At 43.8% G+C, this 27,600-nt stretch overlaps 1 pseudogene; it reads left to right on the top strand.

Annotated features, from left to right (window-relative positions):
* The first annotated feature begins 2,262 nt into the window (after positions 1–2,262).
* Positions 2,263–27,146, top strand: LOC148137488 (putative G protein-coupled receptor 139; annotated as a pseudogene).
* The last annotated feature ends 454 nt before the right edge of the window (positions 27,147–27,600 follow it).

Below are 27,600 nucleotides of genomic sequence, written 5' to 3' on the forward strand. Positions count from 1 at the left end.
TCTTCCACTTTGCCACTCTTCAACCACCCGATATCCATCGCAACGTCACCAGTTTTATCATCTATCCTCCCTCCACCTTATCCCAGATATAACCCTCCAACTGAGCACCGCCTATTGAACTGTCCTACCTGATATCTTCCTTCCCATTTATCCACTAAACCTTCATTTAGCCATCTTCTTCCAAGCTATCTTCCTCCCAGCCCCTCCCATTCACCTCTCAACCCCTTTCCTCCCACCCACTTCATTCCTGATAAAGGCTTTATGACGGAAACGTCGAATGTCTTGTTCCTCCGAGTCCGCCTGAGTGGCAGTGCTTTTCTAGCACTACACTTTTTGACTCTGATCTCCAGCAACTGCGGTCTTCACTTTCTCCTGCTGAAAGATTTGCACAGGTTAGGGGAGTGAGCAAAGAAGTGGCAGGTGGAATATGACGTAGACAAATGTGAGGTCATGCAGTTTGCCAGGAAAAATAATGGCATGGATTATTTTTTAAATAACGAGCAAATTCAGAAGACTTGGCGGCGGGGTTGGGGGGTGGGGGGAATCTGGTTCAAGGATCTTGAAAGGTAAACCTGCAGGTTGTCAGCAGTTGGGAAGGCAAATAAAGTAATTCCATTTATTTCAAGAAGGCTTGAATATAAATGCAGGGATGTACTTCTGAGGCCCTATAAGATTGCGGTCAGGCTCCATTTGGACTATTGAGCACAGTTTTGGGTCCCATATTTTAGGAAGGATGCACTGACCCTGGAGCAGTTTCCAATAAAATTCACGAAAGTGGTCCCAGGAATGAAAAGCTTAACAGATGAAGAACATTTGAGGGCTCTGGATCTATATTTGATAGAATTAAAAAGGATGCTAGGAGGTCTAATTGAAATTTACAGAATATTGAATGACCTGGACAGGGTGAATTTTGGGAAGATATTTCCAATGGAGGGGAGACTAGGACCCGAAGGGACAGAGTAAAGAGAAGATCTTTTCAAACACAGATAAAGACAAACCTCTTCAGCCAGAGAGTGGTGAATCTAGGAAATTCACTGCTTCAGAAGGCTGTCGAGGCCAGGTAATTGAGTGTATTTAAGAGCAAGACAGATAGGTTCTTGATTGTAAAGGGGATGAAGGGTTACAGATAGAAAGCAGAAGAATGTGGTTGGGAAGCTCAACAGCCATCATTGAATGGCAGAGCAGGCTCAATGGGTTGAATGGCCAAAACTCTGCTCCAATGTCTTCTGGTCGTATGGTTAATATTGACTCTCCTCATTCCTCATTGGAGATGTATCCTGGAATTTGATCTTCTTACGATTTATAAAGAGTAACATCCCCATACTGATGACTGGGAAATATCATGTTCCCTCCCTCCAGTCTCTGCAACCATGTCCCCAATATCACAATCACACTGAAATTGAAAACCAGTGCATGGTACTTAATCACAGTTGATGGACATCGACAACATTAACAGCATGACCCTCACCTGCCCTCTCTGATTCTCGACAAACCATCTGAGTTGTGTGTCACAACATATTCTCTGTTAACATATCTATGCCATTTGTCTGTTATAACTCATGCATTTGTAGGCACATTTGCCTGTCAGATTATGGACTAGAAAAGTTCTCTCCATATTTTACTGACATGAAAATCACTGATCAGTAGTTGCAGACTGTACGTTTTCATTTATAAACGGAAAAACCTGTTTATGTTCTGACAATCCTTTGACATTACTCCCATATCCAAGGCAGATTGAATGATTACACGCAATCAACCTACCATCTCTAATATTCCTTCCCTCAACCACCCCCACATATCCCAAGGTAAATGAGTAAATTTTAAAAGTTCTTTTGAATTTTAATAAAATCAATATTGAACTCAAAGGGCTTAAATGGAACTATTTGTTCTATGACTGTGATTAATGCCCATCTCGGTGGATCCTAATTATCACAGGAGAGAGTTTCCATCAGTGACAGATAAATGGGCTCTGTTCAATGTGTTATCCCATAGTGTGAGCAGGAACATCGCTGACAGCACTAACAGGGATCAGCAGCTCGAGAGAGAGGGGAGGAGAGATCAGAATCTGAGAACATTAGACAGCAACGTTGCAATAATTGTTCATATCTGAGGACCATGGATTGGAATGTTCCAACAATGGATCAGAATCGGAGAACATTAGACTGCAATGTTCCAACAATCGATCAGAATTTGAGAACATTAGACTGGAATATTCCAACCATGGATCAGAACCTGAGAACATTAGACTGGAATTTTCCAACAATGGGCAGGAGTTTATCTGGGGGTGTTTACTGGCTTTGTCAGCCTTGGATATTATTAGCATATCGGATCTAGGATATCCTTTGGATTATTCAAGGTGAATACTGTCCCATTCTCGCGATAGTTGGTCTTCCTGGTAAGTCATTAATTGGTCTACAAAACCGGGTTGAACTGAATTTCTGCTTATTATATGGACATTTTGGAAAGTGCAAGTCAATATCTTCAGTTCCAATTAAAATTCATTTCCTTATATGTTATAACTATCAAAATAAGATTTATAAATTATTCACTGATGTGCGTGAAGGAACCAGACTCTTTTCAAACTCCTTAATCAATTTTGTCCTTCACAGATTTACATCTCCATGTCCTCCACACTCGCCAATTCTGTCCAATACCACCATCATGATATCCCAGTCTCGTCCTCAGTCTCAGTGCAATATCTGAATAAACCATTTGTATCGTTGTTCAATCCAGATGCAACAGTTTCACGTTCCTTGTAATCACATGTCCGTCACAAAATAATTGCTATTGAGAATGTTTAACTTGTTCTCTGCACATAAGGAAAGACAGGTTATGATGGTCAAGCCACTGACTCATAATCTAGAGCCACAGATTAATGGCCTGTTGGTATCTCACAAAGGAAATTGGGGAGTTCAAAAGCAACCATTATCATTTGTTATAAAAACCAATCTGCTTGCCTCAAGGCCTTTAGGGAAGTCAATGTGTCATGATTCCCTCCACAGGTTTCCGTGTGACTTCTGTGATGAACACGTGGATGTACTTACCTTTGAGAGAATTAAAAACCAACAATAACTACCTGAAAGCACCAAGAGTTCTGAAAAATAGATATAATGTAACATTTGGTTGAACAACCCGATTAGCTCATTGTCTCGAAACAAATTCAGCAAATTATTTTAAATTATACCCCAAAACACCCACCTCCAACCAAGTTTCAATTTCTTATATTGACAATCTTAACAGCCAATGATATAATCCAATAGTTTGGCGGTACAAGACCATGGAAAATTGAACAAATGAGAGGTGAACTGCCAAGCTACCAGCATACAAAGACTGCCTGAAAAATAACTCTCCTATAGTTACCTTTATTGATTAGTAACTGGTGAAGCAGATTCCCCAAGAAGAAAAGAAGACAGGAATATGGTCGAAGAACCGAAAGCTTCCTGGTTTTGAGATAAGCAGTTTTGTTTTGTAAATCTTAATTAGGAGTCTTATTGGGCTAATATTGTGGAGGGGGAAGGTAAAAGGCAGGTTAGAGGAAGAAGTTGTAAATAGTCGTTCGTTTATTATTCTCTGTTATACTTTAAGAAATAAAGTTGTTATCTTTTACTTTAAATAGATTTGGACTCTAGAATTATCACAGATTACTGCATGGGAGAAATCTTTTCTCTGTTGCTGGTTTTAATTATAAGGAAAATTTATCCTGTGTTGTGACACTACAAAACCATAGCTATGCGATTAACTCTTTATGGTACTGTTGAACAGCTGAACCAGCCACTCAGTTCAAGATCTGCATAATATGCTGCCCTGACCAGGGCTTCATACATACTGTGAGAGAAGAATAAAGGTAAAGATAGCTCCTTTTCTCAGCCTGCTTTCTATATTCCTACATCTCGTTTCCATTCAGGTACGTGTGCATCCCCTATTTTAGGTGTATTCAATCTCACTAAAATTGTCTCCGAGAGTGGTGCACATCTCCATAGGTGTCTCTGGTGCTGGCTTTATTAATGCTGACGTACACATGTAAGGGACTTATAAATTCCATGTCAAACGTCGTGCATAGAGAAGAAATTACTTTTTGTGGCACATGAAATAAGTGGTGATGTCTAAATGAGAGAAAATATGTTATTTGACAATCCGTGAGAGCGTTGTTGAGCCAGTATTTGGGGTACTGTGGAATTACTTTCTCTCAAGTTTCACCAGACTAATCGCTAGGATGATGGCACCATGAGCAGTGAATGAAGCTCAGTGAGAGAATAAGAGGTGATTGCATTGAACCTTAAGGGGGATGGACAATCACTCAAGATGTTCTAAACAGACCCTGATACAGTGATAAGTTCCGTAGCTTTTTTCCACTCAGATTACATGATTCTCGATAGTTTAAGAGCTTCTCAGAACGTTCCACCCAACCACCCCCACTCCCTATTTCAACTGAGGCAGAGAGAGAAAGAGAGGGGAGAGAGAGACAGAGAGCGCGAGAAAGAGAGAGAGAGGTAGAGGTTCAGGCTTTTGAATAAACTTTCCCAACATTAATACAGTTCAACTGGTGCGTGATCCTGCCATGAACATCATGTTATCCATAAATGCAAACATCTAGGCACTACAATCCTCTGGGGAAGGGAATTTCCACTTGAACAGCACTTTGAGAATTTCTCATTTGTGTTCCAACAAATGTTGGAGCCGATCCAAATGTATTGTCTAAACATGTTGGTTAATTCCGAAGCATCTGTATCCCTCTTCTCCCCACTTACTCATGTATCTGTCTAGATGCATCTTAAATGAATCTAGCATGCCTGCCTCTACCAACTCTGCTGGCAACGCGTTCCAAACGCCCACCACCCTCTGTGCGAAGTACTCACCGCGTGTATCCCGCTTAAACTTTCCACCTCTCACCTTGAAAGTGTGACCTCTTGTTATTGAATACTTCACCCTGGGAAAAAGCTTGTCTCTATCCACCCTTTCTAGACCCTTCATAATTTTATAAAGCTCAATCAGGTCACCAATGAATCTCCTTATTTCTAATTAACCTTACCTACTCAAACTTTCTTCATAGCTCGCACCTTCCATACCAGGCAACATCCTCATAAACCTTCTCTGCGCCCTCTCCAAAGGGTCCATATCATTATGGTAATGTGGCGACCAGAACTGTACACAATATTCTAAATGCGGCCGAACCAATGTCTTGTCAACTGTTATACTCAATACCCCGTCCAATGAAGACAAGCATACTATATGCCTTATTGACCTGTGCAGAAACCTTTAGGGTACAATGGACTTGCACTCCCAGATCTCTCTGCTCATCAACTTTTCCAAAGGCTCGTTCATTCATTGTATAATTTGCTCTAGAATTACTCTTGCCTAAATGCAAACACTCACATTTGTCTGCAGTGAAATCCATCTGCCACTTTTCTGCTGAACTCTCCAGTCTATCTATATCAGAAAGGAGAAAGTGAGGACTGCAGATGGTGGAGATCAGAGCTGCAAAATGTGTTGCTGGAAAAGCACAGTAGGTCAGCCAGCATCCAAAGAGCAGGAGAATCGACGTTTCGGGAATATCTTCGATTCCTGAAGAAGGGCTTATGCCCGAAACGGCGATTGTCCTGCTCCTTGGATGCTGCCTGACCAGCTGCGCTTTTCCAGCAACACATTTTTCAGTTTATCTATATCCTACTGTATTCTTTGACATTCCCTTTTGCTTTCTGCTACTCCACCAATCTTCGTGTCATCTGAAAACTTGCTGATCATACCAACAGCGCCCTCTTCCAGATAATCTATGTATATTACAAACAACAGTGGCCCCAACACTGACCCCTGTGGAACATCACTGGTCACTTTTCTCCATTGCGAGAAACTCCCTTCAACTACTACTCTCTGTCTCCTGCTGCTCAACCAGTTCTTTATCCATCTAGCTAGAACAACGTGCACACCATATGACTTCAATTTCTCCATTAGTCTACCATGGAGAACCTTATCAAACACTTTACTGAAGTCCATGTATATGACATAAACAGCCCTTCCTTCATCTATCAAATTGGTCACTTCCTCAAATAACGCAATTACGTTGATAAGGCACGATCTCCCCCGCGCAAAACCATGTTGCCTATCACTGATAAGCCCATTCTTTTCTAAATATAAATAGATGCGATCCCTCAGTACGCTCTACAGCAACTTTCCTACCACCGAGTCAGGCTCACTGGTCTGTAGTTACCTGGAATATTGCTACTACCCTCCTCGTACACGGGGACAAAATGAGCAACCCCCCAGTCCTCTGGCACCACACCTGTATTTAAGGATGCCATAAAGGTATCTGTCAGGGATATTTCCTCTCTCGCCTCCCTCAGCACCCTGCGATAGATCACATCCAATCCTGGGGATTTGTCCATGGTAATAACATGTAGACTACCCAATACATCTTCCCTATTTATGTCAACGTGATCCAGACTAATCAAACTTCGATATCTAATCTCAACATTCATCATGCCCCTCTCCTCAGTGAACACTGATGCAAAGTAATCAGTCAGAATCTCACCCATTCTCCCAGGTTCGATATACAGCCTTCCTTTGTTATCCTTTAGTGGACCAATCATTTCTTTAGTTATTTGCTTCCTTCTTATATAAGAATACACCGCTGTGGAATTCTTCTAAATTCTGCTCGCTAATGCTATTCCATGACCCCTTTTAGCCCGCTTGATTCCTTGTTTAAGACTTGTCCTATTCTTCTGATATTACTCCAGGGCCCGTTCTGTTCTTAGCTGCCTAGACCTTATGTATGCTTCCTTTTTCCTCTTAGCTAGTCGTACAATTTCTCCTGTCATCCACGGTTCATTAATCTTGCCCCTCCTATCCTTTGCCATCAACGGGAAATGCCTATCCTGCACTATCTTTGACCTATCTTTGAAAGCCTCCCGCATCTCAAATGTGGACTTCCCTTCAAGTTGCTGTGTCCAATCCACATTTCCGAGTTCCAGCCTAATTTTGATATAATTGGCCTTGGCCCATTTTAGTACTCTTCCCTTAGGACCACTTTCTACTTTATCTACGATTATTCTAAAACTTACAGAGTTGTGGTCACTGTTCCCAAAGAAATCCCCCACCGCAACGTCTACCACCTGTCCTGGCTCGTTCCCCAGTACCAGGTCCAATATGGCCCCTCCCTTGTCGGACTATTGACATCCTGCACTAGAAAACTCGCCTGGAATTCTTCCAAATTCTACCCCATCCAGACGTTAAGTATATCCCAGTCAATGTTGTGAAAATTAAAGTCTCCCATCACCACTCCCCCATTGCCTCTACATCTTTCCATAATCTGTTGGCATCTTTGTTCTTCTACCTCACGCTCACTGTTGGGAGGCCTGTAATACAGACCCAGCAATGTAACTGCGCCCTTCTTATTTCTCAGCTCCACCCATAATGCCTCACTCCCCAAGACCTCCAAAGTGTGCTCCTTTAGCATAGCCGTGAAATCATCCCTGACCAGCAATGCAACTCCACCCCCACACTTTTGCTTCCCTCTCTGTCCTGTCTGAAGCGTTTATATCCTGAAACATTTCATTGTCAATCATCATGCCCTTCCTTCAACCAAGTCTCTGTGATTGCAAAAATGTCATACTCCCAGGCACCAATCCAAGCCCTAAGTTCATCTGCCTTACACACTATACTCCTTGCATGAAAGTAGATGCAGTTCATGCCACCAGAAATTTGCGCTCATCCGCTCTCTGCCCACCCTTCCCTTTATTAATGCCATCTTCACAATTCTTACAGTCTTCAATCTAGACTGGTTCCCAGCCCTCTGCCGCATTAGTTTACAAACTCCCCAACAGTAGGATCAAAAGCTCTTCCAAGGACGTTGGTTCCTGTCTGGTTCAGATGTAGACCGTCCATTTTGTAATAGTCCCACCTTCCCCAGAACCCGTCCCAATCTCCAACAAATTTGAATCCCTCCCTCCTCCACCATCCCTCAAGCTACGTGTTCGTCCTGCCTATTCTTTCATTTTTCACGTGGCACTGGTAGTATTCCCGAAATCACTACCCTTTATATTCTCTCCTAGCTCTCTGAATTCTTCTTTCAGGACCTCATATCGTTTCCTACTTATATTGTTGGTGCTTATATGCACCAAGACAACTGGCTGTTCGCCCTCCCCTTTTAGAATGCTCTGCAGCCAATCAGTGACATCCCTGACCTGAGCACCTTGGAGGCAACAGACCATCTGGGAGTCCTGTTTTCAGCCACAGAACATCCTATCTATTCCCCTTACTATCGAATTCCCTATGACCATGGCCGTATGAGCCTTTTTCCCGACCTTCACCCGACACGGTGCCATGATCCTGGCAACTGCTGCCCTCCCTGTTGAGCCATCTTCCCCAACAGTATCCAAAATGGTATATCTGTTTTAGAGGGAGATGGCCGCAATGGACACCTGCACTGCCTTCCTACTCCTTTTATGCCTTTTGGTCACCCATTCACTATGTCCCTCAGCAATCCTAAACTGCAGTGTGACCAGTTCACGAAACGTGCTGCTCACTACCTCCTCAGTATCACGCATGCTCCACTGTGATTCCATCCGCAGCTCCAGAGCCGTCATGCGGTCAAACGAGAGCTGCAGCTGGACACACATCTTGCAGGTGAAAGAGTCAGGAATGTCAGACACGTTCCTAAGCTCCCACTTCAATCAAGAGGCACGTGCCACGGTCTGAGTCCCCTGCTATGGTAAGCATAGCTTTATATTAACTAACTACATCCAAACAACGCACTTAAAAATATGAAAAAGAAAGATAAAGAAAAAAATAAAAGCCTAACCTTACTGAGTCGGTTAGAGGAGGGGGGCGGGAATGTGATGCTACACGTGTAGTATCTCAAGTTTAGCCACTGCCCAAATATAAATTAAGCCCTTACGTTGCCGGCAGCCCTCACTTCACTCCTCCTTCTCTCCTCACCGCTCTGTCTCAGTGTTCAGACGTGTGTTTTTTTCTCATCCTTTAATTCGTAAAGCAGAAGGGTTACTAACTCATCAAGAAGAATCTTCCATTTCAACTGTGAGATCAAATTAAGAATGAATGTGGGTGGTTTATGATTCGTAAAGCTTTAATACTTGGAGATATGTATGGGAATTTGAATGTATCCTGCGCCCAGCACAGTACCTCAAATTTTTAACAGATACCCTTTCCGGGTTGCTGGCTCTTGGGCACGTGATACAGAAATAGGCGGAGACTGTAACCGACTTATTAACCCCGAAGTGGACATGATGCCTCGGGGTCTTGCGAGTACGTCCCCTCAATCCAGGCAGTTGGTGTACCTGAACAGGGAGCTGGGCATGTTGGGTGTGTGGAGTTGTCCCCACCCTGAGGAGAGGGGCTTCACCTTTTTTCTCTCAGCCACGGAAGTGCTTTTCGAGGATTGGCATTTTATTTGCCCTGTTGACCTTTTTGAATTTGATGCTGTCCTGCAGAATTTGGAAGATAGTCATTTCTGATCATGCAGCAGTGTACATGGAGGTAAGGGTCGGCGGCGATGGGACAAACTCACGGCACTGGCACATGGATCCTTTCTTCCTGAAGGATAGCAAATTTACTGAATATTTTTCAGCGGAATTTAAAAATTTTCGGGATATTAATTTGGGTACGGCTTGTCATACGTCGGTGGTCTCAGAGACTGCCAAGGCCTATGCGAGGAGTTTGATTATTTCTTACTCGGTGACCCAGAAGTGGCACAAAGCAGAGCAGCTGCATGTGCTAGAGGCTTGCCAGAGGACAGCTGAAACAGCAGACCTTGCCAGACCGTCTGTAACCAAGTCGCAGCAGATTACAGCCCTCAGAGCTAGTTTGAATGCTGGGCTCACCCAGACATCAATTAGGGAAGTCTCCCTTGCGAAACAGAGATTATTTGAGTATGGTGATAAATGGGGTAGATATCTAACATACCTAGCCAGAAAGAAGAATGTCCCCTAATCTATCACATCCATTAGAGAGAGTGCTGCGACTGTTGCAATGCCAATAATTACTTTCAAATGTAACCAATTAATTTGAATGATGTCTATGATACCAGAAACCACTGGAAGCTAAACTTTATTGTTTTAACATCTGGAAACCAATCAAACAATGAGAATTGAATATGTCATGGGGAATATATAAACCTGGTATTTTGAAAATTAATGGGAAAGCCAACTGGACAGCTAACATTTTGGTCTCAACTTAGAAAAAAAATTATTTCCAATATACCTGATTTACTTTAAAATAAAACAGAAAGAAGGTGACCCAGGGAGATCAGCAGCTGGAAGACTGAAGACAGCGGAAAGACAGACTGTGCGATGTTGAGACTAAGTTAATGTAACGTTCAATAAGTGGGTTAATGGAACAGCATATGTTTGGAGTTGTAGTCAGATCATAGGTAGTTAAGAAAAGATTGTCTTGTACATGTGAATAGTTGTTGTTTGATGTTCACTATTCGTGTTCCTAAATTATATTGTTATTTTTCGTTGAATGGTGGAATTTGGGAGTTCTCTGTCACTCATGTTTTAATAGATTACTAGGCGAGGTAAGTTTTTTGATGTTTGGTTTTTATTAACAGAGGGGTTTGACATCGATGTCATAACAGTTTAAGGGCTTGTCATTCAGGATTATGACAGAAGTGAACAGATTAGGGGTACATAAGATCTCAGCAACTTCCTACTCTTGACAATTATTTTCAGAGATCTTTAAATAAAACTTAGGTCTGAAAAATATGTTTAGTTTTGGTTACATGTGGATGATTAAATGAAAAGTGAGAGAAATAGGACTGAACATTGCTAAAGTGGTTCTGGGGCTTGAAAATGATTCCAAATTTGCGAAGAAAGTTTAGAAAGATAGAGGAAGAGCGTTTAGAATTAGCAAATAGGTTAGAATTGGGTTTAACTAGGGACAAAAGGGAAGCTGAAATTACAATGGAGTTGGTTAAGCACTTTGGTGTATCGGAGAAACTGACAGTGAGTGCAGTTGAGTTAGAAAAAAAGGATTTCAAATGCAGTAACTGGAGTTAGAAGATTAAAAATTGAGACAAAAAGAAAGAGATACGAAAGAGAAAGCGAGGTAGAAGTGAAAGAGAAAGAGAAAAAAGAGACAGAATTTGAACTTGAGTTGTGAATTAGTCAGCAAAGTCAAGTTAACAGGATAGAGATTAAAATTGAAGGTTGGGCTATACTAACATATGTGAAAACATTTCCATATTTTGATAAGAAAAATGTGGTTGCCTTTTTTATTTCATTTGAAAAAATGGATAGACAGATGGAGTGGTCAGAGAACTTGTGGGTAATGCTAATTCAGACTAAGCTGGTAAGCAGAGATAGTGATGGAGGTGCAGCGCTGTCAGATGAGGGCTCAAGAGGTTATGCAGATGTCAAGCAGGCTATTTTGAATGCTTACGAATTGGTGCCAGCAGTATATAGAGTGCGATTCAGAAACATAATGATGGAACCAGGTCAGACTTATACTGAGTTTGAAAGAGTTCAACATAGTAATTTTGATAGACCTTAAAAATAGATAAGACAGATCATTTTGCTGGAGAAATTTAAAGACTCACTTCCAGAGATGATCAGAGTTCATGCGAATGAACAGCAAGTTCGAGAAGTGAGAAGCACGGCAGAGATGGCACGTCAATATGCATTGGTTCATAGTTGCAATTTAGCTTCTGGTCGGATCTTCCTCCAGTGAGGGATAGAAATTGGGAGAAGGGGAGATCCTACTCTACAAAACAAAAAGTTGAGAGCACACTGGGAATGGTTTATGTAGGTTAATAAATAAGCCCAAGAGTGTTGAAAGGAGGTGAAAAGACTCAGGTGTATTCACAATACCGGAGTGTAACACATAGAATTACAGTGCAGGTGGTTTGAGAAGGGCACGAGGAAAAGCTGTCTTCACTGCCATAAGTGGGATAGACAAAGTCACAATGCAAGTCGTTGAAGAAAGGCACTGGGGTAAAAATAAAATGTGGTAAAAGAGGCTAAGCTAGTGGCATTAGTGGAAGTAGTAAAGGAACCCTTAGAAAAGTTGAAGAGCTGCAGGAGAGTGCTCAGCTTAGGCAGGGGACGGGTATGAAGTTACTACCTGATCTCTATAAAGAATTAACCTCTGTGGGGAAAGTTTACTCAGAAAGAAAAGGTGGAGAAGGATAACAAGGTATAATTTTGCGAGATACGGGATCTGCTCAGTCTCTATTATTCAAAACGTGTGGCCCTGGAAAAGCACAACAGGTGAGGCAGCATCTGAACATCGACATATCAGGCACAAGCCCTTCGTATGGAAAGTGGGGGGGGGGGGTGAAAGGGGGGGTGTAAAAGATAAATAGAAGTGGGGCTGAGGAGAAGTTCAGTCAGAAGGCGATCGGAAAATGAAGGTGTGGATGATCGTGATAGGTCAGAGAGGAGGGTGGAGTGGACATTGGGAGAAGGTGGACTGTCAGGAGAGTTGAAGAAGGCGATGCTGAGTTGAAAGGTTGGATCTGGGATGAGATTGGGAGAGGGGAGAATTGGAAATTGGTGAAGTCGACGTTGATGCCATGTAGTTGGAGAGTCCCAGCTGTCCTATTACTATCCACTTCACCCTGTCCTCTGACCTCTCATCATCGCCCCCCACCTGCATCTACCTATCGTCTTCCAAGTTACCTTCTGCCCAGCTCCTCCCCCACCCAGCTATGTATCTCTCGGAACTCTTTATCCCATCCCCCAGTTGCCTTATGAAGTGGTTATGCCTGAAACGTCATTCTCCTGCTCCTTGGTTGCTGCCTGACCTTTTGTGCTTTTCTAGCGCCACACCTTTCAACAGTGATCTCCAGAGTCTGTAGTCCTCACATTCTCTTAGCCTCTAAAAGTAAATGATGAAAGTATTTGCACTTTTTCTGACATGTTACCTGAGAGAGTGATAATTTGTGGAATGGGGACAGAAATTTAGTGATCCTCTGTGTAAGATCGGTTTGGAGATCCAAATCAAGATTTGGGACTTAAAAGTAGCAGTGGGTGACAGACCGTCAGTTTCAGAAATACCGTTTTATTCTTGAGAACAATTTAGCAGGATCCAAGGTGGGAGTGACACCTTTTGTGGTGGAGAAGTCAAAGGAAGACCAGGGAATTGATGAGTTAAAAGACAAATACCGAGGAAATTTTCCAGGCTGTGTAATAACAAGATCTCACTGTCATAGGTTACAGCAAGAAGCAAAATATAAAGAGAAAGACAAAGGAGCAGAAGTTTCATTGGCTGGCCCGCTGTTCATATAATAGTGCAGGAAAAACCTGACCAGGCAGAGGATCAGGCAGAGGTGTTTAGTCCTGAAAGGCTAATAGCCGTACAACAGATATATACATAAATTGATGTATACTCAGAAAAGGAATCAGAATATATTGTCATGAGTTAGCAACTTAAAGATAGAGTCCTAAATGAAAATGGAGACAACGGGTTATTGCACAGGAGAAATGGGCCAAAGGTGACCAGATTGTGTTGGCAGTTTCATACAGACAGGCAGTGTTATGGGGATCACATGAACTACCTGCAGTAGGTCACCTGGAAGATTCAGCCTAATGTACGAATATATTTCTACAGGGCTGGAATGCACGAGGACGTTTTTATTCTTTACTGTATGTGTCATACATGCCGAATGGTAGGTAAGCCACAGGCAGGGCGAAAAACCAGTCTTTGTTGCCAATTCTTGCATTCGACGGACCTTTCAGGTGGGTTATGATTATTTGCATACGCCCTCTTCCTAAACTAAAAGCGAAAATAAATATTTCCTAAACATAATGGATGTGTCTGCCAGATTACCAGAGGCAATTCCATTGCAGATTATTAAGCAAAAAGGGTGGTGGCGGGGTTCGTATCTTTCCTTACTCAGTACAGGCTACCCAGAGAGTTCCCATCAGTCCAAGGGAGTCATTTTACCATTCGGCTGTTTAGTTAAATCATGGATAGCTTAGGTACACAGCATTTCAAATCTTTTGCGTCCCATCCTGAATCGCATGGAGCCTTGGAAAATTGGCATCAGACGCTGAAGACCATGATAATAGCGTACTGTCAGGGTTGGCCAAATGATTGGGATAAAGGTGTCCCACTAAATTGTTTGCCAATAGAAATGCCCCGATCTACTCAATTTACTCCATTTGAGTTAGTATTCGGACATGACCTGTGAGGTCTTTTGGAATTAATTAAAGAGAAATTAACAGGACCGAAGACGGAGATTTCACACTTGGAATATGTATCTGAGGTGAGAGAGAGATTAGAATATGTGAGTTAGCTAAACAGCACATGAAGAGGGTAGAGCACAGAATTAAGTAAGTGGCAGGTACAAAGTATGAAATTTGATGGGGTTTTTTTCGTGGGGGTGCCACCAGTCGTGGGAAATCCCTTCAAATCCAGGTTTAGTGTCCTCTTCCAAATGGAGAAGAAGTAGAGTCAGGTAAACGGTCTGGTAAAGATGCTGGATATTAAAAAAAGATAGCAGGTATGTCATGTTAATATGTTGTAATCTTACTAATACGGAGATAAGGAACTGGGAGAACAGCTGTTAGTTACTTGCCCTACAGAGTGAGGGATCAAATAAGGATGTGACGCACAGTCCTTTAATTAACAAGGACGTGCTTGAGGAATGGGAGAGGATAGTGAGCTGTCTGTTGCAGGAGCAATGAACCCAGTTGATTTTCATTGCAGCAGTATAAGGACATTTGCAGAACCATTATGGGAGGACTTACACTTTTGTACATGGATTGGAAGTAGAGAATGCTGTTCTGATAAACAACACTCCAGCAGGCGACAGGCAACTGTATCAGAGAAAGTGAAATACGTTTCTGCGTTTGTCATCTTAAAGGGCCACATCAATTCAAAGTGATGCTCTGTGGAATGAATAATGCACCAGCCACATTACAAAGACTCATGAATAGAGTTGTGCCCAGATTAACAAATTACGCAATTTATCTGTTAGATGCGGTGATCTTCAGCAAGTCCTGGAAAGATCGCATGTTACAGTTGGCAGAGCTCCTTGAACGATTGCAAGAAGGAAAACTGAAAATCAACATAAAGAAAGCAGAATTTGCGAAGGCAGAGGTGACGTTATTGGAGCATTACATTGGACATAGAAGGTTGACCCCATGGAACACAAAGACGAAGGTCTTTGAGGAATTTCCTCGACCATTCCCCGATGAAATAGGAGCTTCGATTTTTGGGACTGAGTGGATTCCATTGGAAGTTTGTTCAAATCTTTAGCAGTGTTGTGGAACTGCTGATGGTTTTACTAAAAAAAGACAGAAAATGTTGTTGCATTGAAAAATTCCAGCAGGCATTTGAGAATTCAAAGGCAGCATTAACTACCGCACCAGTTTTAGCTACACCAAATATTTTGAAACCCTTCTAAATTGTGACTGTTGTTGAATATCATTGTTCTGACCTGTGGAAATAATCAGATTATGAGGATTTAATGTGTCGTGAGGAGTATATGTGCCTGGCATTTTGAACACTCAATGGAGAGTAACTGCTATTGAACAGCAGAGCAACTGCTGTCGAGCCGGAGAGGTAACTGGCCACCTAAAACACTCTCTAAGATACCTTTTCATGTAAAACCTAGTTGCAGTTAAAAACAAAGGAAGTTGACCCATGGATATCAGCAGCTGGAAGAGTGAAGACAGCGGAGGAGGTCTTGTGTGGTCTTGAGATTAATTGAATGTAATGTTTCAGACATGGGTTACAGGAACAGCGTTTTCTTTTCGAGTTGGAGTCAGATAGACATCAGTTAGGAAAAGGGGATCTTGTATTTGTGAATAGTTGTTGTTGATGATGACGATTAAAGTTAAGAAATTAAATTGTTATTTTTCTTTAAATAGTTGCTTGTCAGAGTTTTGTCAATCATATGTTATCAAATTACCCGGCAAAGTGAGCTTTTATGGGTGTTTGCTTTAATTAACAGAGGCGTTCGACCACCACGTCGTAAATGTCGATTCACACTAACCCATTTCCTTGCACTTGGTCCATATCCTTCAAGTTATTTCCTACCCATATATTTGTCCGAATGCCTTTTAAATGTTGTTAATTTCCCACCCCCCACCCCTCAAATTTGTCCGCTGGCAGCTCTTTGCATCTGCGTACCAGACCCTGTGTAAAAACATTGCCCCTCAAGTTCGCTTTTCTCCTTCCATCTAACCTTAAACTTATGTCCTCTCGTCCTTGATTCTCCAAACCTTGGAAAAAGACTGAGAGCATTCACCATATCCATGCCCCTCATTATTTTATATACCTCTATAATTTCCCCATTCAGTCTCATCTGCTCTTAACAACAAGTCTGATAATATCCCAGCTCTCTCTTTCACTCAGACCATTGGGTTGTGGCAACATCCTTGTTAATTTCTTGTGCATTCTTTCTAGTTTAATAACATCCTTCCTAAAACAAAGTGACAAAAACTGAACACAATACTTCAAGTGTGGCCTCACTGAACCCTTGTATATCTAGAACATAACTTCCCAACTTCTATACTCAGTGCCCTGACTGACAGTGTGCCAAAAGCCTTCTATCTACCTGTGACTCCACTTTCAGAGAACCGTGAACCTGAACTTCAAGGTCTCTCTGTCCACTACCACATTCATCATGAAGCACCTATCTTGATTTGACTTTCCAAAATGCAAGACCTCACCCTTATCTATGTTAAACTCCATTTGCCAGTTCTGGCCCACTGCCCCAGTTGATCAGGGCCTTGCTGCATTTTATGATAACCTTCCTCATTGTCCACGATACTGAATATATTAGTCTCATCTGCAAATTTAATCATCATGCTTGTTACAATCTCATTCCTATCATTGATAAGAAATAACAAACAGTAATGGGCCCATAACTAACCCCTGATATTCTCCACTAGATCACTAAAATCCTTCAGAAAAGGAAAATTCCATCCTTATGTGGTCTGACCTGCAAGTGACTCCAGACCCACAACAATGTGCTTGACTCTTATCTGCCCTGTGGGCAATTATAATGGGTAATACATGTTACCTATCCAGCAAGGCCCTCATCCAGAGAGTGAATAAAAATACGTTACAGGCCTCCATCCCTACAAGCATTCTCCCACTATTAACCTCTCCTTACTAACACCAAGGCAATTGTGTATCCAATTTGCCTGCTCTCCTGCATTCTATGCCATCGAATCTTCCAGAGCAGTCTATCATGTGGAACCTAATCAAAGGCTTTACTGAAACCTATACAGACTATGTCTACTGCTCTCTATGCCTACTGATTCAAAAATCTCTGTGAAGCCATGTTCCTCCAGTTATGAATCCTTGCTGAGAGAGTATTTGCGGCAATCTCTATAGGTTTGATCTCCTTTGTCAGCAATAATCTCCTTAAAACAGACACAGATGTTGTATCATGAAATGAGCATGAAGAAACTGACTGTTTAATCTGTAGAGCTATGAGAGAATAGAAATGGTTGCACTGAAACTTGAGGATTGGTTGCAATCATTTATTTCTAGGAAAGACATTCACAGGGTGAGAAATTCCATACTTTACCCAGGTTTGATTGGTTTGATTTATTGTCATGTGCAGAGAAACATTTTATTTATAATTAGTGGAGGCAAATCATAGTCAGCATGGACAGGCCGATCATAGGGTGGAAATAGACTTGTACAGAATAAGGCATACAGGTTACATTGCAAAGGGCGTACACTAGACAAGACCAACATGAACATGATCAGTAATATGTGAAATTAGAGAGTCCATTCATCAGTCTAGTATCGCTTTCCTAATTGTTTCCCCACATTAATAAACAGTCAGTGTGTGAGCCTGCACTGAACGTCATATTGTTCTCAATCCCCAACAGCAGCCACAATACCTTCTTTCTGAAAAAGGTAGCCATTCCCACCAGCTTCCGCCCTACAAAGAGAAGACCATGGTGTCTTCTCGGAGATGGAAGGTGTCTCCTTGAGATTTCACACAAAGCTTTTTACATCCCTCTTCACTTCCCTGTAAGAGCGTTGAGCAGCTGAATGGTCACCTCCTGCTGTCTGTGTGCGACACATGGGCAGAAAGGCCTCCTCCTGTTCATATGTCACTGACTCAAGGGGCTGAATGTCCGTCTGTTGATCCAATGTAAGTGAATCAAGCAGCTCAATGGCCTCCTCTTGTTCCTGTATCATTGACTCAAGGGGCTGAATAGCTTCTTCCTTGTCCGATTGAACAGGGCCAAGGGCCTGACTGGGTTACCTCGGTTCCTGATTAACAGCTCGATGTGCTGACTAGTGTGATGATACGGTAGCTTTCAGGCGTTATTTTGTCCTGGTTTCTTTTAAGAGACAGATTGAACAATCGTTACAAAGCTGGATAGTTAAGGCCACTGAGTAAACAGCGATGGAGGCCTCGTATTTATTTTAACGCAGCCTGAATGGGTGTGGCCATCTCCCACAGATTAGGATCTCTAGGTTTTGGTTTCTCAGTAACATCAGAAACTATTGGGGTCTCCACAGTTCAGTGACTATCTCCTGGCTGCTACTCTGTCTGACCTTTTTTTACTGGATACTGTTTTTCCCCCCTACTGGAAAATGTTAGAATGTGAGAATTTGTTTTTTTTTGCCAAGTGGTTCTGTTTATGGGATATGACTATATTGGTACAGTTAGTTAGTAATAGGACTGTATCTTCTATTCTGTTAAGTTTTTGAATCGTGTTGTTATTCTAATTTCCTCTTTCTTTGATTATATTTTAATGATAGTGCTCAAATAAACTGTTTTGCGAAACATCGAGTAGTTTCACCAATCATATTACATCTGAACCAGTTGGTATATTTGCCTTTAGAATAAAATAATGGTTGAATTTAAACTGTAACTTCAAAATATTTTTAAGGGGCTCTGGCGTAGTCCTTATCAATGGACTCCTTGCTTCCTGTGTAATAGGCAGGAGGGTCTGAATGGGCTATCCCTCTTCTTGTTCAGTAGTTTCAAAGGACTTAATGGCATCCTCATATTCCTGTGAAGTGAGCTTGAGTTGCTGAATGACTTCCTCTGTTCCCTGTGGAATTAAGCAGCATCTCAGAGTACTGTTACATGAATGCTACATGTTCGTTTACAGCACAAGCCTGATTGTTGCTTAGGTCTTGCTGCACGTGGACACAGATTGGTTCAGGAGCTGACGGGGGGCACATTGTTGTGAACATTGAATAATCTTCAATAAGCATCCCCTCTTCTGAAACATTGTGTTCTCATCATATGTTCATAGCAACAGGTCATGGTCGAGGAGCAGGCGGTGCTTATTTCAAACAGAGGGTATTGAATGTCAGCAATTCTCTTTTCCATCATGTTAGGAGAACTAGATGACAATGTATTTAAAGAAGGGGTAGATGGATGTGACCTGACAGAGAGTTAAAGGCTATGAAGATTTGGACATTGAAGAGGATGTTGGACCTAGAGCAGATCAGCCATGATCTTAGTGAAGGGCAAGGCAGGTTTGAGGGGGATGAGTGTCCTGCCCCTGTTTCTGATGTTCTCACATTCTATTATTGGAAAGTTAGTGAATGTTATTTTCTTGGTAGGACAGTTATTGAAGTTGCAGTCAGCGATTTGAGCCATCTCTGGGTGAGGTATGGGGACTGTATACTCAGTGAATCTGGGTCTACAACATGACCAATAAATGAAGAACAATTTGCAGAGAGGGGACGTTCTGTAAAGAGAGATGAGGGGCCTCCTTCATACCCAGCCTGGGTTTTCAAATTACATTTCCCAAATCATCTCAAACCGTGTGTGACAATACTGAGGGGCTGAATGGTCTTCATGTTTCTGTGCACCAGGTGATAGCAGTAAGTGGCCTCCAACTGCTCCTGTCTTGCAGGTTTGAGGGGCTGAATGGAACACAGGAACATCGGACTGAGGAGCAAAAAAGGGTCATTAGACACTTTGAGCTTTCTCCACCAGGCACTCATATTGCAGCTGACCAGGTTGTGGTCTCAGCCCCACTTTCCCGTCTGTATCCTATCGTCCTTGACACAGTTCCCTGTCAAGTGTTTAACTAACTCAGCCTTGGATCAATGTGGACTTAGCGGCACGAAAAACTTCCAGTGACTTGGAAGATCGTTTCAGAATTTCTCTTCATTCCTCTTATAGAATCAGAGAGTCATGCAGAACGGAAACAGACCCATTAGTCCAATCTGTTCACTCGGACCAGATAACCAAATCTGTGCAATAATATCACACACTGGGCTGACGGGTGGCAGATTACGTTTAATTTGGATTAATGTGAGGTATTGGATTTGGCAAATCAAACAAGAGCAGGACCTATACAATTAAACGTAGGGCCTGTGGCAGTGTTGTAGAACAGAGACTTAGGCCGTCAGGTAAAGTTCATTAAAATTTGCATCTCATATAGATAGTGTGCTTAAGAAGGTGTTCAGCGCAGTTTTCTTCATTGGTCAGACCTTTCAATATCGAAATTTGGATGTCATGTTCAGGGTGTACAGGACATTGGTGAGTGCTCTTCTGGAATACTGAGTCGAATCATCCTGCCCGCTCATTTGATAGGCACAGCACCCTTTGTGCAAAAATGTTGCTCCTGAGGTCACATGTAATTTTTCCCCACTCACTTTCAACCTATGTCCTCTAGTTTTGGTCTCCCCAACCCTTAGAAAATAGCTTGACTATTCATTTTGATATTACTGACCTTGATATTATTAAGCTGGCGAAGGTTCAGAAGAGATTAACTTGGATGTTGTTGGGAATTGAGGGAGTGAGCTATAATGGGAGGCTGGATAGTCTGGGACCATTTTTCACTGGGGAGTATGAGATTGAGGGGTTGACGTTACGGAGGTTTACAAAATCATGAGGGGTACAGAATAGCTGAAGGGCCAATGTCTTTTCCCTAAAGTCAAGGGTTCAAGACTGAGGGATATTTCAAGTCAGAGGAGAAAGGTTTACAAAAGTCATGAGATGTAATTACTTTAGTCAGAATCTGGCTTGTGTGTGGAATGAGCTTCCAGAGGAAGTGGTGAAAGCAGGGACAGTTACAACGTTTAAAGGACATTTAGATCAGTCCATCGATAAGTCATCAGTTTAGATGGTGCTGTGAGCAGCTGCCCTCTCCCTCCCCCTCTCTGAATGTATCCCTGTTGGTTTTCACCCTCTGCCAATGCCTGTGGAGTGGCGTGTGGAGGTCAGCAGAGGGTGGCATTACATCACTTTAAGCACCACAGAGACTGCCAGTCCTGCCCCACATAGAGACACACAGATACACACACACAGCAATTGTTAGGACACTGCGTGAAGCTCATCTGGTAATTTAAACTAAACATAAAGAAATGCTCAATTCGCCTCTTAAAGTGTTAAAATATGAGTGACAGAGAACTCCCAAATTCCACTGAATAAATAAAAACTTCAATTTATTTTTTAACTCTGAAAGTGAACATTTTACATTAACTATTCACAATTCTGTGACTCCCTTTCTCTTAACTGCTTTTTACCCGACTCCAGCTCTATAGCAATATACTGTTTCTGGATCTGCCATCCTCTCATATCACAGGTGCTTGCAAACTCTTAGTTCAGACCAGCATTCACTCTCTCTTAAAGGTAAAGTACACACTTTCAACTTCATCACATTAGACCCTGATGAATATAGATTTTTGGAGCTTATCCGGATTTGTCTTGCTCTGTGGTTTGTCAACATTTCATTCGCTCCGTCTGGTGTGTGTCAGGACTTTTGTTGCTCCATTGACGGCACGTCATGATTCGACTCCGTCCGTGGGAATATATCAGTATTTCACTTGCTCACACTCGTGAGAATGGCAGGTTTTCAGTTGTTTCATGGGGACTGTGAGGCTATAACAATCTCAATGTTTGTAGATGGCACCGAACCTGGAAGAATTGTAAAGTCTAAGGAGAACAGTGTGGAACTCTAACAGGACAATCACACGTTGATGTAGTGTTCAGGTGTAAGGCAGTTGGGGATTAATGTGTGAGGCGATGCACTTTGGTCGGAAAGACAATAAACGACAATATAAACCAGGGTGTACCGTTATAAAGGGAGTGCAGGAGGAGAGGGCGCTGGGTGTATATGAGCATAGATTGTTGAAGATGTCAGGAGAAGGGGGAGAGCAGTAACTCTCTCAGATTAGTTTCAGGCTTGAACTGTTTACAGGAGGAGGTGTAGAAGGGAGCCTCCGTGCTCCCTTCCTGGTAGGTGGTGGCGATGATGTGTTGTCAGCCCATCCTCCTGACCACCAAGACCGTGGGGATTCCATTTGTACCAGCTCGACACAAAAGTGAGATAGCATCAGGGCCACGGCTTCTAAGTTGTGCTGGGGGAAACGGAACTGCCAGTGGGTTTAAAATGAAAATTACCCTTCACTGAACATTGATCTTTCCTCTGTCGGTGGGATGTGGATGTTTCAGAATCTCCACACCAGGTGCCCCTGTCCTCTCCGGCTCCTACAAGTGACCTCCCCACATGACGGGGGGAGGGAGGTGAGGGAATGGATACCGGGCACTCCACCACCCAGCTTGGCATTTTCTGTCATATTCCAGGCATTTTCTCCTGGAATGGGAGAAAGGAAGCGAAGGAGGGTGTGAGGGAGTGGCTGACCCTGCTGTTAGTGCTGGTGTAGGTGGGGGATGGGGACATGGTGAGGTGTCCGGAGGGAGTCAGTCCACAGTGTTGTATCCATGCAGTGTTATTAATGTAGGGAGTGTTGTGGAGGGAAGGAGAGGAAGGAAGCAAGTGGTAGAGGGGTGAAAGAGATGGGGAGAGAGAGAGGAGAGAGAGAGAGAAGGTGCTGAATGCGGCAATGAGAGTGGTGGAGCATGAGCCTTGTTCGGGGTTGGGTGCTATAACAGATAGAGAGTGTGAGAGAGCAGAGAGAATACGGTGAGCTGTATCCTGACAGAGCGGGAAAGGTTATTGGTGCTTGTCCTGTATTGCTGGGCATTTCCTCAGACCGCAGATACTGCACTGAGCTGGGTGGGGATCTCAGATCATGCTCGGTGGGTCTGCTGGTGTGGCCTCCTTTGGGAAGAGAGTGGTCCCCCTCTGCATTCGCCCATCTACTCGGAGCTCCGTGCCCCTGTCGACAAACCGTTGTGTAATTGCCCCTTATCTGCCATGTTCGGGGTAAACTGCAGGGCAGCCCCTAATGGAGAAAGCTCAAATATGTGCGCATTGGCCTTTTAAAGATGGCACCGGTGTCAGGGATCACCGAATATCCAGGGGCATCCAAGCGATGGTGAGTACCTCCAGCCAAGATGCGTGGGAGTATAGGACAGGTATTGAATGAGAGGGACACCATGTGGTGGGTAGTTAATGAGGTAAGTTCGATACGATAGCACCAGGAAACTAGCTCATCCTCGTGCAGACAACTCCTCTGTCACACTCAAGGAAAATCAGACAAAGATAAATTATTGTTAGCATTTGCCCACTGAGTCATAGATTCTGTTGAAACCAATTCCAGTTACAAAGATGCAGAACAAATGTTCATCTTAGTGTTCATTTTAGCACCCTGAAACCTGGGAACACATCCTTCCATGACACTGTCTCTCAGTCTCCCCCTCTCTGTCTACATCCCAAAACCCTCCCATGTGGTGATATTTAAACTGATTCCCCTGCCATCTCTCTCTGGCAGTGATGTTCACACCCACAGCAATCCCTTGTCATGGCACAATGTGGATATGGAGCTGTAAATGGATAGGAGCTACACATCCTGTCACTTCCAGCATAGGCTGCATGTTTCCCCATGCTATGCAGTGATCTAACACAGTGTTACTGAGCAATGCACTGGGGTGGTGTACACAGTCCTACATGCTGGGAGGGTAACTGCTCCTGGTTTACAGATCAATGCACTGGGGTGATGTACACCGCTCTACATGCTGGGAGGGCAACTGCTCCTGGGTTACAGATCAATGCACTGGGGTGGTGTACACAGTCCTACATGCTGGGAGGGTAACTGCTCCTGGTTTACAGATCAATGCACTGGGGTGATGTACACCGCTCTACATGCTGGGAAGGTAACTGCTCCTGGGTTACAGATCAATGCACTGGGGTGGTGTACACAGTCCTACATGCTGGGTGGGTCACTGCTCCTGGTTTACAGATCAATGCACTGGTGTAGGGTACACAGTCCTACCTGCTGGGAGGAAGGGTAACTGTTCATGGGTTACAGATTAATTCACGGGTGGTCACTGCACAGGTTGCTGTGCTGGTCAGACTATCTGGTTGAGGTTGATAGATAATGCAATGATATGGGCAGTGCAGCTCCCGGTGCTGCACAGTACATGTTGGTGGGGTGGATAGGAGTGGAAAGGTGATGGACAGGTCAAGGAGATCCCGGAACATTCTGGCCCCGACATTCTATAACTGGCACTCCCCGGAATACTCTGACCCTGACATTCCATAACTGACATTCCCCGGAATATTCTGTCCCTGACATTCTATAACTGACACTCCCCGGAACATTCTGTCCCTGACATTCTATAACTGACACTCCCCGGAACATTCTGTCCCTGACATTCTATATCTGACACTCCCCGGAACATTCTGTTCCTGACATTCCATAACTGACACTCCCCGGAACATTCTGTCCCTGACATTCTATAACTGACACTCCCCGGAACATTCTGTCCCTGACATTCTATAACTGACACTCCCCGGAACATTCTGTCCCTGACATTCTATATCTGACACTCCCCGGAACATTCTGTTCCTTAAATTCCATAACTGACACTCCCCGGAACATTCTGTGCCTGACATTCTATAACTGACACTCCCCGGAACATTCTGTTCCTGACATTCCATAACTGACACTCCCCGGAACATTCTGTCCCTGACATTCTATAACTGACACTCCCCGGAACATTCTGTCCCTGACATTCTATATCTGACACTCCCCGGAACATTCTGTCCCTGACATTCTATATCTGACACTTCCCGGAACATTCTGTCCCTGACATTCTATAACTGACACTCCCCAAAACATTCTGTCCCTGACATTCTATAACTGACACTCCCCGGAACATTCTGTCCCCGTCATTCTATATCTGACACTCCCCGGAACATTCTGTCCCTGACATTCTCTAACTGACACTCCCGGAACGTTCTGTCACCGACATTCTATAACTGACATTCCCCGGAACGTTCTGTCCCTGACATTCCAACTGACATTTCCCGGAACGTTCTGTCCCTGATATAGTTTGTGAACGGCCGGACGTCAGTGAATTGAACAAACGATAAGATCCCGAGGGAAGAGATCCCATTCCAGGGAGAAGGAGACACAGTTCCGAAGGCCCCTCAGGCAACTAAAAGGGTGAATACGTTTTCCCTGCGTTTACATTTCTCCACGACACAGGAGCGACCACAATTTAAACCAAAATACGGAAATTACCAAACTCCGTTTGTCTTCAGGAAACTGGGACAGAATCCTTCAGGATAGCAACATTTTCACCCTCCGTATTAGGACCTGGGAATGAGTTAACTGTGTTTGCTCTCGAGTGACCGAATGTGTGGGAATGTTCTAGAAACCATCTGTCCTTATGGATGTGTCTGTGTGTGGTTGGGGAGGGAGGGTTTCTTGTAGTTTATATCTGCTGCCTCACAGCGCCAGAGACCCGGGTTCAATTCCCGACTCAGGCGACTGACTGTGTGGAGTTTGCACATTCTCCCTGTGTCGGCGTGGGTTTCCTCCGGGTGCTCCGGTTTCCTCCCATAGTCCAAAGATGTGCGGGTCAGGTGAATTGGCCATGCTAAATTGCCTGTAGTGTTAGGTTAAAGCGGTAAATGTAGGGTATGGGTGGGTTGCGCTTCAGCGGGTCGGTGTGGACTTGTTGGGCCGAAGGGCCTGTTTCCACACTGTAAGTAATCTAACCTAATCTAATCTAATGTCACATTTTTGTCAGTAATTCCGACCTTCCCATTTGTTATTCCAGCTCCAATTATTTTAATAAATCCCTGAATACAGGGACAGATTTAAAAATCTCACTGGGTCCCCGATCAAACGGGTCCCTTTGCCTCCAGGCTGATGGATAATGGTTTTGTTTTCCTTCCTCACAGTTAACGTAGTGACCATCTACGTCCTGCTTTATAAAGATTGTGGATTGTCTCCATGTGTCAGACGTTACCTGGGGGCCATGGCAGCGGCGGATCTCCTGGTCATTATCCTCGACCTGATCCTGAGACACATTCCCACTGTTTATCGGGAACACTTTTATTTCCTGTACTCCGTCCCCGTGTGTAATATCCACGCCGTCCTGCTTTATGCAGCCACTGACTGCTCGGTCTGGTTCACCGTCACTTTCACCTTTGATCGGTTTGTGGCCATTTGTTGCCAGAAGCTGAAAAGTAAATATTGCAGTGAGAAAACGGCGGCTGTGGCTCTGGGAGCAGTGACTGTGCTGAGCGGTACAAAGAACATTTCCTGGTATTTTATGCTCACGGCTCGGTATTGGCTGGAGAACGTCCCCTGGTTTTGTGATGTACCAGTCGCTGTTCAAAAAAACAGTGTCTGGGTCACAATCGAGTTCCTCCACCATATTCTAACCCCGTGTGTCCCATTTCTCCTGATTCTGCTGCTCAATGTTCTCACCGTCAGACACATTGTAGTGACCAGCAGAGCCCGCAGGAGACTCCGCGCTCACACCAATGGGGCCGCTCAGTCTGACACTGAAATGAGAAACCGAAAAAAATCCATTATTTTACTGTTTGTGATCTCGGCCAATTTCATCCTGTTATGGTCAACGTTCATGCTGTTTTCTATATGGGCCCGGATGTATGATTTTGGGTATAAGTCTGTGTATCTCGATTGGTTTGTGCAGGAATTGGGCTTCATGCTGCAGCTCCTCAGTTGCTGCACAAACACCGCGATTTATGCCGTGACCCAGACTAAGTTCAGGCAGCAGCTGAAGAATGTGCTGAAATATCCCTTCACCCAAATCCATCCATCCATCAAATTCCCTCATTAATCAATCCATCCGGGATTTTCTCATTTCAGTTCAGTGTTTCAGTGATGGAGCAGCCTGTCGCTATGGTAACAGACTGAGGGTAGCGCTGGCTTGCCCATCCTTATCCCACAGGGGTGGTTACAGGGACACATTTCAATGTTTTTCACAACTCAGGGGACGGTAAGAAAAGGCACAATCCCACTGACTGTATCCATCATTTCCATTTGTAAATAATAAAAATGTTGATTAAAGCGTGCCGAGCAGCAGAGTGACCGATGTTGTTGTGTGTCTTTGTGTTGGAGAAGCTGAGCTGGAGAGAGACAGACTCAGCCCCAAGTCCTGGTCCTCAGGGTGAGGGTGAGATGTGGAAAGTGGGAGGTGGGGAAGATGGGCTAGAAATAGCACCCTGAGCTCAGGACCTGGGTCTAACTCCCTGTGTCCCTCCAATCCAACCTGGCGTCCCCATTCCCTCTCCCCTACTTCTTTCTCAGCATCTCTCTCCCTCTCTCTCTGCACACTGTCTCTTTCTAACCACCTCTCCCATTCACTCTCTCTCGTCCCCTCTCAGACAGCCCCCAACCCCGGTTTCTCCACCTGCCTCCACTATCCTTTCTCCCTCACTCTCCCCCTCTCTCTCCTGCCGTCTCTGTCTCCATCCCGCAATTCTATCTCTAGCCCATCTTCCCCACCTCCCACTTTCCACATCTCACCCCCAC

Source organism: Chiloscyllium plagiosum, unplaced genomic scaffold (genome assembly GCF_037043375.1).
Source record: "Chiloscyllium plagiosum isolate Xiang-an unplaced genomic scaffold, Cpla_swu_hap1 HiC_scaffold_43, whole genome shotgun sequence".
Taxonomy (NCBI): domain Eukaryota; kingdom Metazoa; phylum Chordata; class Chondrichthyes; order Orectolobiformes; family Hemiscylliidae; genus Chiloscyllium; species Chiloscyllium plagiosum.